Below are 9,123 nucleotides of genomic sequence, written 5' to 3'. Positions count from 1 at the left end.
TTGAAAGTCACTTCCAACACAAGAATTTTTCAATTCATTTTTCAAAACTTTTTCAACACAAGAATCTTTCACATGTAATGAAGGAGGAACAGAATGTGAGACAAGACGGATGTCAACTTTCAGTTGCACCAGTTCACTCTCTTTATTTTGGATACCAACTTGATTGTCAACAATCTTCCCACTTCTCAAGGTTGTCACCGCATTGACATGCTCAATTGTGTGACCTTCTGATGAGGAATGGGTCTCCACAACATATTGTTATTTTTGTGGGGCATTTAAAGGCATCTTTCCTTTCTCTCTGACATTCAAAGTACTAGCTATTTGCCCGACTTGGGTTTCTAGCTTAGTAATGGATTGAGAATGAGAATGAAACAATTGAGTGTTTGCCTCTAAAGTACCCAAAGCGGTCAATACTTTTTCCTCAAAAACGGGACTCCTAGAATTTCCTTGAGAATAAGAGGATTGATTAGGAAAATGAGAGTTAGAAAATTGATTTCCATATGATTGGAAAGATGATCTAAAACGTTGGGAACCTTGGCTTTGCATTGGGGGCGGAACATATTTTCCATTGAAACCACTTTGGGGAGGGTTTGAGCCTTCCCCTTGGCTTTTCTAAGAGAAGTTTGGATGGTTCCTCCACCCGAGATTATAATGTGTGCCATAGGGATTATTCCCTTGGTTAACAAATATGGCATTCACTTGTTTATGGTACTCACTTTACACATGTCCATGGGGACAATTGGAAGTAGAATGTAAGACACTAGAACAAGTCATGCAAGATTCATTAGATGAATGATGAACATGATTAGGGGAGGAAGACACTTGATTTGCTGAATTTTGGTTGATCAAAAATTGATCAAACCTTTGAGATAAAGATTTCACCTCGGCGGCTATGTCATTGGAATTGTCAACTTGATATAAACCGACGTTCTTCCTTCCGCCTAGATTTCTACCATTTTTAGAAGGCAATAGTCTATGCATTGAATTCTCACTCATGCTTTTATAAAGACGCCATACATCATCCTCATGCTTATCAAGATAAGAGCCACCCATGGAAGTATCAACCATTCCTTTTAAGTTATCCGACAAGCTTTCAAAGAAAAATTGTACCAATTGCCATTTGGGAATGTCATGATGTGGACACTTCCTAAGTAAATCATTGAGGCGCTCCCATGCCTCGTGAAACAATTCCCCTTCCCCTTGAGAAAATTCTCTAATTGAAGTTCTCATTGCATTGGTTTTTGAAACCGGATAATACCTTTTCAAGAACTCTTGTTACATTTCTGCCCAAGAAGTTATCGAAAAAGGCCTAAGATTGTTGAACCAATATTTCGCCTTGTCTTTAAGGGTAAAAGGAAAAGTTTAAGTCTTAACACTTCTTCTGGCATATCCGTGTATTTCATGGTGGAACACACTTCAAGAAACTTATCCAAATGCTTGTAAGGTTCTTAACTTGGAAGTCCATGATAGTTGGGAAGCATTTGAATGGTTTATGGTTTAATCTCATAGTGATGTGCTCTAAATGGGGGCAATTAAATGCATGTAGGTGCATTATATTCATTTGGCACATAATGATCACGCAAAACAAGAGGGGGATTTACAACCGGCGGTGCTACACGAACACCTTGATTGCCTTGAATAATGGGAGGTTGTGGAGCATAAATTGGCCGAGGCATTCCCAATGGAACTTAGTCTTGTTGTTGTGGAGGAATGAATGGTCTTGGCATGCCTAATAGTACTTGAATATTGTTATGATGCACATTAGGGTGGAGGATACCTTGTTGTTCTATGTGACCAAGGTCCTCCACATGATTGTCATTTAGCTCCTCCATTGATAAAATGGAGTAATGAGAGTTACCTCTTCCCCTAGGATTACGAACAATAGATTCGAGATGAAAATCATGTGGGATAAGAGTAGGATTTAACGACCTACGACCATGCATGTACAAACAAAACAAGAACAAGCAACAAGAAAGTAACAATCTTTTTGCCTCCACAACAAATCAATCAACAAATATCCTCCACATACAATGATCCCATACTCCCATGCCTTGAACAATATGCAAGAAAAATTAAATTACCTCCACGCGGGCTCACGATCTATCTAGGAAAGAAAAAACATGCCACCATGCGGGCCGACGATTTAACTAGAGATTGAGTTTAGAAAAGCTCACAAAGGGTCCTTAAGCAACTTCAATTTAGTTTTCAATTTTCAAGCTTTGCTATGCTTTGCAAATTTTTTTAGATTTTAGCCTTTTATGCTTATCTTAGCTCCTTGCTTTTCAATTCTCCCTTGCTTCACTTCCTTTGCTCAATTCACCTAGCCAATTAAGAACAAACACAATAAGTAACCAAAACAAAATAAAGTAAAAACACGATCAAAAGAATACTAATTCCTAATTATTTCCAAAATACGGCGTTGCCAAATCCCCGGCAACGGCGCCAAAACTTGGTGTGTCATCGGACCAAAGCACTAAAATTGTGTAGTGTGGCCAAGTTTGAATTTATAAAATGCCACTACTACCTCTAACTACTGAATATAGCTAGGGTGAGTAGGGATCGTCCCAAGGGATCGGATGCATATTTGAAATGGAAACAATATCTGATTAGTAGTTCGAGTGATCAAAAGGTAGTTTGATTGGTTAATTAAACTAAAATGTAAATAAATTCAATACAAAACAATTAAAGTAAATAAAGGGTAGAGAACAAGAGAGAGGGATCTTGGGATTTAGAGGTCACCACTAAACATCACATTTCTAGATACTTAATGTGTAATGAATGAGGGGAATTATGTGTTACAATACTAAGAGGTGTGATTGATTGAATCAACAAGCATGGATGACTAATTAAGTATACATTGTCTAGACAACTTAATGAATAGCATAATATATCAAACTAAACCATTATTCCTTCTTTTAAGCTCACAATCAAAACACATTAACAAACTTGAGAATTATACTACTTGTATTCATAAGCATGGAACATCAAACAACAAGCATGGATTGTCCTCACATTTAAGAAAGTATGGAAACTACACTACAACTAAGCTAAGGACATGAAAATTAAACTAATTAAACTAAGGTAGAGGCACAATCCATCAAGAAATGAGTATGAACCATCAAACAAACCACAAGAGTATTCCATTAAAGCACTATACCTTGACAATCTGTAGACTCATAGCACCAACACACATAGACATGCATTAATAACACCAAATCTAGATATAAAAACATGAACATCTATTTTAGCCTAGATAGGCATATGAGTAGAATGAAATGATCAATTGGAAGTATTAAACAATACAAATCATTGTAGAAACAAGATTCATATATAAATCAAATGTCAAGACAAGATTACAACACAAATCCCCTCAAAATACAAAACATCAAAGTCTAGAAGGCATGCTTAGGGCTAACTCTAGCCCCAAGAAGATATTTAGCCACTCATTGATATAGTCATCCAACCCTCAAGGGCCATCTCCATGGTAGGAATGATCTAATTCTTGATGGAAACCCTAGGTGAATGGAAGAACTCCCAAATGGTGTATGTATGTCTCTAATCTCTAGCCTCTCCTCAAATTTTTCTATAGTTGTATCATTCTATACGTGTAAAATGGCTCAAAATCCTTATATAGGTAGCTCAAGTGTCACACCCAATGGTCTGGACTCGTGCACTAGGGCCCCTTTCAATGATTGCACCACGAGCCATTTTTTAATGAGCTGGACGCTGTTTTTTTTCGAACTTGAGGAGGTTTGATCAATCGAATTCTGATGAGATCGATCGAATTATGGTCAAATCAATCAAAGTATGGTGAGATCGATCAAAGCTTGGCGGCACCCTTTTAGAATAAGACAAATCTGAGATATTTTTGGGATATTTTGGAAAAAAGATAAAAGTGGTAGGTAGGGATTAGTTCAAAGGAATTCGATTGATCTGAGAGAAGTTGGATCGATCGAAGATGGTGATTTCTTGAAGATAAGGACAAGGGGTTTGATCCATATTGTTGAGGCTGAATCGATCACTATGGGATCGATCGAAGATAGGTGAGATCGATCGAAACTTCCTGCTTTCCTCCACTTTACATCTTTCTTCCATTTAGCTTGAGATTACTTCTTTTGTGCTCTAATTTGGCTGAATTAACTTATTTTGGGGATAAGCGCCTGAAAAGGGCAATAACATGAAATTAGTCTAAAATGGGAAAATAAGATAGATAAAGGTTCTAGAATACTCGAGCTTAATGGGTTTAAATACGCACTTTTCAGTTCTCATCAGCAGTCCAGTCATCCGTCTTGGAAAAAGAGGGCTCGAGGGGTAGGTGTTCCCAGTCCAATGATTTCCACTCCTCCCCTCAAGCGCAAAATCGCTGATCTTTCGGTCTCTCCTCTTATTATCTCTAAGAAAGCAAAGGGAGTGATTTCTTACGTCAATCTTCCGAAGTCCACAGTTGATTCTTTAACCCCTCAATCTAATCCGGTGGTGGTAGCCAGCCTTATATGGCCCCTTCCCCCTCAATGAGGGTTCTGGTGTGGAATTATCAGGGTTTGGGGAACCCCCTGTCAGTTTCCTAGTTAAGGAGGTTAGTTCAGCTCCATTCCCCTCCTTTAATTTTTCTCTCAGAGACCAAGAATGTGGGTGATAGAGTGGATAGAGTTCGGGCTCTTTTTGATGGGTATGACTCATTCGTAGTGCTTTCAGTTGGTAGAGCTGGGGGTTTGGCTCTCTTATTTTCAAAAGAATGGGTCTTTTCTATTGTTAACTTTATAGATTTTCAGATCACTTGTAGGATTGGGGGAGGCCAAGGTGTCACCCCTTAGTTTTTTACTGGGGTTTATGGTTCCTGTATAGAAAAGGATAGGGCTTTTCAGTGGCGGTATATTCACAATTTGCAGTTTCAGTTGGGTCCCAATTGGATTGTTATAGGCGATTTTAATGCCATTTTACACCGAGATGAAAAGTGGAGTGGGCGTTTGAAGCAGGGATGGATATTGAAGGATTTTAAGTATTTTTTGGAAGACTGTGATTTGTTTGACCTCCAGTTTAAAGGATTTCCATTTACTTGGCGGAATAACAGAGATTTCGGTAAGCTTATTTTGGCTCGTCTTGATAGAGCTCTTGCCACTCGTCACTGGTCCCAGCTCTTTCCTCGTTATATGGTTCATTATCTTACAGTTCAGGGGTCAGATCATAGTGTATCGCTGTTATGTCTTAATGATTCTCCCACTTTAAATGCTCCTTTCAATTTGATGCTCGATGGGTGAAGGAGGATGAGTTCAAACCGCTTGTGGAGAAGGCATGGGGAACTTATGTTGATGATTCTTCTCTTCCCAGAATTCCTAAGAAACTCCTCTACTATCAATCAGAGATCAAACTTTGGAGGAGGGGTAAAAGTAATAATTCTCAAACCAATATTAAGAGGCTTGAAAAGGCTTTGTTGTGTCTCAAGGAAAGTGTGGATGGGTTTGACAAAGTTGAATGCTTTCGATTGGAGCTGGAGCAGGAGCTAGGTAATGCTTGGCGTGAAGAAGAGCTCTTTTGGCTTCAAAAATTAAGAATTTCTTGGTTGACTCATGGGGACAAAAATACTAAAAATTTTCATCAGAAAGCTCAGATTAGACATCGTAAGAATGAGATTTATGGGTTGGAGGATTCTTCGAGTCAGTGGTGGGATTCGAAAAATGATATTCGTTGAGTCGCCGAGGATTATTTCCAAAATCTTTTTGCTGCCCCCCTTGATCTTGAGGACTCTGAGTTTTGGAGCAAATGGTTACTAAAGTTACTCCGACAATGAATGACCTTTTGTTGATGGATGGCACCTTTGAGGAATTATGGACTGCTCTGGCTAGTATGGGTCCCTATAAAGCTCCCGGTCCCAACAGTTTTACCCCACTGTTTTTTCAGTCGAATTAGGAGGTGTTTAAACTAGACCTTCTTCGGAGCTTCAACGATTTTCTCCATGGAGGTCAGTTACCTCATTATCTGAATTCTACAAATCTGGCGCTTATCCCTAAGGTTTCCCATCCCACCACTATGTCTAATTTCTGACCTATTTCTCTGTACAATGTGGCTTATAAGTTCTGTTCTAAAGTCGTTGCAAATAGACTCAAACCTTTGCTCCCTGTTCTTATTAATGAGACCCAGAGTGCCTTCGTGCCTAATCGTCTCATCCATGATAATGTCATTCTTGCTCATGACCTTTTGCATATCCTAAAATCCAAAACCAATGGTGCCTTAAGTTTCATGGCCTTAAGTTGGATATGGCCAAGACTTATGATCGGGTCAGCTGGGCTTTTCTTGGTAAGTTTTTATAGCACTTGGGGTTTGATCCACGATGGGTTAATTTAATGTTAGAATGTATCAGTTCAATTTCGTATTCAGTCTTGATCAATGGTGAAAGGGGAGCAAATTTTATTCCATCCAGAGGCTTATAGCAGGGGGATCTGTTCTCTCCTCCTTTTTCTTTTTTGCTTTTTTTCTTATTCTGTACTGAAGGCCTTTCTCTTTTGTTTAATGACTCCAGTCGTCTTTCTCAACACCTTGGTCTTAAAGTTGGAAGGGGCTGCCCTTTAATTTCTCATCTTTTATTCGCGGATGACGCTCTCATGTTTTGTCGGGCCAGAGATATTAAGGTGCGATGGATCAAAATTATTCTGGATCGTTACGCTGCTTTGACAGGATAAATGGTTAACTTAGATAAATCTTGTTTATTTTTCACTCCTAATACCCCATTTTCCAATAATGAGATTTGCAGGCAGTTGTTAGGTATTCATACTGTGGACTGGCATAACACTTATCTTGGTTTACCCTCCTTCTTGGGCCGGTCTAAGGTGATGGCTCTCCAGTTCTTCTTCGATAAACTCTCGGCTAAAGTTAGTTCTATGAAGGGTTCAATGATGTCTAAGGCCGGCCGGGAGGTTTGTTGAAATCGGTGTTATTGACTATTCTGGTTTATTTCATGCAACGTTTCAGACTTCCTAAGAAGAATTGTCAAGTCCTATCTAGTGAACTTCTTAACTTTTGGTGGAGTGGGGTGGAAAAATTGCACAAAATTAAATGAATTAGCTGGTCGGATATGTGTCAATCCAGGGAGTTTGGCGGGCTTGGCTTTCATGATGCTGAAGCCTTTAACATGGCACTTATTGCAAAGATCGCTTGGCGTATAGAGGTTGGGGATGCTTCGATGTTATACAAATCTTTTAAGCCTAAATACTTCAAAAATTGTAGGTTTGTGGAGTCGGCATCTCGATCCAACGCTTCGTGGGTCTGGAAGAGTATTGTTTTAGTGCGGGAGGTGACTTAGAAGGGGCTGCGTTGGAGTATCGGGGATAGGGATAGGGTGAATTGTTGGCTCGACAATTGGTTGCCGGATCCTTCTGACTATCTTGTTACCTCTAAGCAAAAACATGAGCGGTTCTCCTTGGTTGCTGATTTGATTAATCCCGTGTTCTTCAATACTAGAATGTTGATTTGGTGGCGCATTACTTCAATAAGCGTGATCAGGACCTTATCTTGCAAATTCCTCTTTCTTCTTCACGGCAGGAGGATTGTGAGGTCTAGAGAGCCCTAAGGATGGTCGTTTCACTGTCAAAAGTGTTTATTATGTTGCCCTCTCACTCCTCAACAAACAGACGTCTTCTCCCTCGGCTATTAGTTCTAGTTTTGTTGCTAATTCTGGCATTATGTGGAAAAATGTTTGGAAAATCCGAACCTATCAAAAAATTATTTTGTTTCTTTGGCAATGCATGCATGATCATCTCCCAGTTAATTTTCAGCTTGGTCTCAGGGGGGTTTCATCTTCCTGAGTGTCCTCTTTGTAATTCAGAGGTGGAAACTGTAGATCATCTCCTTTGTACATGCGCCTTTGCTCGTTTAGTTTGGAAATTATGCCCACTAAGGATTGATTTTTCTTTCCAAACTCTTCTGTTGGGAAAAAGCGATGGGTGGATTTATGCGCTCGTTGGCAGCAGATTGGTAACTCCGCAGATTGCACGAGCTTGGCGACTTTTGTCTGTTGGTCTATTTAGAAGTGTCGTAATGACTTGGTTTTCAAGCAGAAAAGTTGGGATCCTTTTGATGTTGCCCAGAGAGCTGTTGTTGATTTTCAGGAGGTCTCCCGTCAAAATTGTCTTCTTATCTTGCCAGCCCTTCCTTCCACTTCCCCTCCTGCAATGTGGCTGGCCCCGGCGATAGGCTTTAAACTTAATTTTGACACGACTTTTAACCAGTCTCGTAAGTTTTGTGGGGGAGGTGTGATCCTTCAGAACCATCTGGGTTTGCCCATTAAAGTGGTGTCTTTTTTCCTTAAAAATGTTTTCTAGTCCTTCTTTGGCGAAAAGTCTGGTGTTGAGGGAAGCTTTTTTGCTTCTTCGTTGTTGGGGCTATAGGGATGTGGTGGTCGAAGGAGAATGTAAATCTGCTATGCTGCTGTAGGTTTTCGTGGAAGGCCAGCTGATTGTGTTTAAAGATATTTGTTTTCTTCTGATCCATTGTTTAAGATCTTCCCTTGCTTGGGTTCCTTGGGTCGGGGGAAATGTTGTAGCTCATTTGTTGAGCAAAAAGATTCTTGAAGTCGAGTGTGGTGATTTAGAGTGGAGTACATAGCCCTAGTAGTTGTTAAATGCTCTTCTAACTGCTCGCAGTTTTTCTTCCTTTATGATTTAGTCAGTTTGTTTCTTGTCACAAAAAAAAAAAAAAAATGCAAGAGCGAGTTAGTGGTCCCATCATTGCAACAAGGGGAGCTGCCGATCTCTCCCAGATTTCAAGTTGAGTTAAAAATATAAAATTTTTCATAAACTTTTTATTGGAGCTTTTTGATAATTCATTGTTGACCAATGGTTGTAATTTTTTTTTTTTTTTTTTTTAAAGAAGGAAGTTCGCACAATTAAAAAAAAAAACACATACGTGTGTAATTTAAATACTAAATATAATAAGTAGTACGTATAATAAGTGGGGTAAGTGCAAAAAACACCCCTAAAGTATACCTTTCTTAGCACTTTTACCTCCTCTTTAAAAAAGGTGTGCAAAAAACACCCTTATTCTTTTCAATTTGTGCAAAAACACTCCTAAATTAATATAATGCCCATTTTACCCTATTACTCTTCCAAAAATACCCCTACCAAAAATTAC

The 9,123-nt window shown here is 39.3% G+C and overlaps 1 pseudogene; it reads left to right on the top strand.

The window, feature by feature from the left end:
- The first annotated feature begins 1,126 nt into the window (after positions 1-1,126).
- Positions 1,127-1,225, top strand: LOC132305870 (small nucleolar RNA R71; annotated as a pseudogene).
- The last annotated feature ends 7,898 nt before the right edge of the window (positions 1,226-9,123 follow it).

The sequence above is a fragment of the Cornus florida genome, unplaced genomic scaffold (genome assembly GCF_030987335.1).
Source record: "Cornus florida cultivar Cherokee Brave unplaced genomic scaffold, ASM3098733v1 CherokeeBrave_3.0.0_Hap2_Chr04, whole genome shotgun sequence".
NCBI lineage: Eukaryota > Viridiplantae > Streptophyta > Magnoliopsida > Cornales > Cornaceae > Cornus > Cornus florida.
This window is presented reverse-complemented; position numbering and strand designations above follow the sequence as displayed.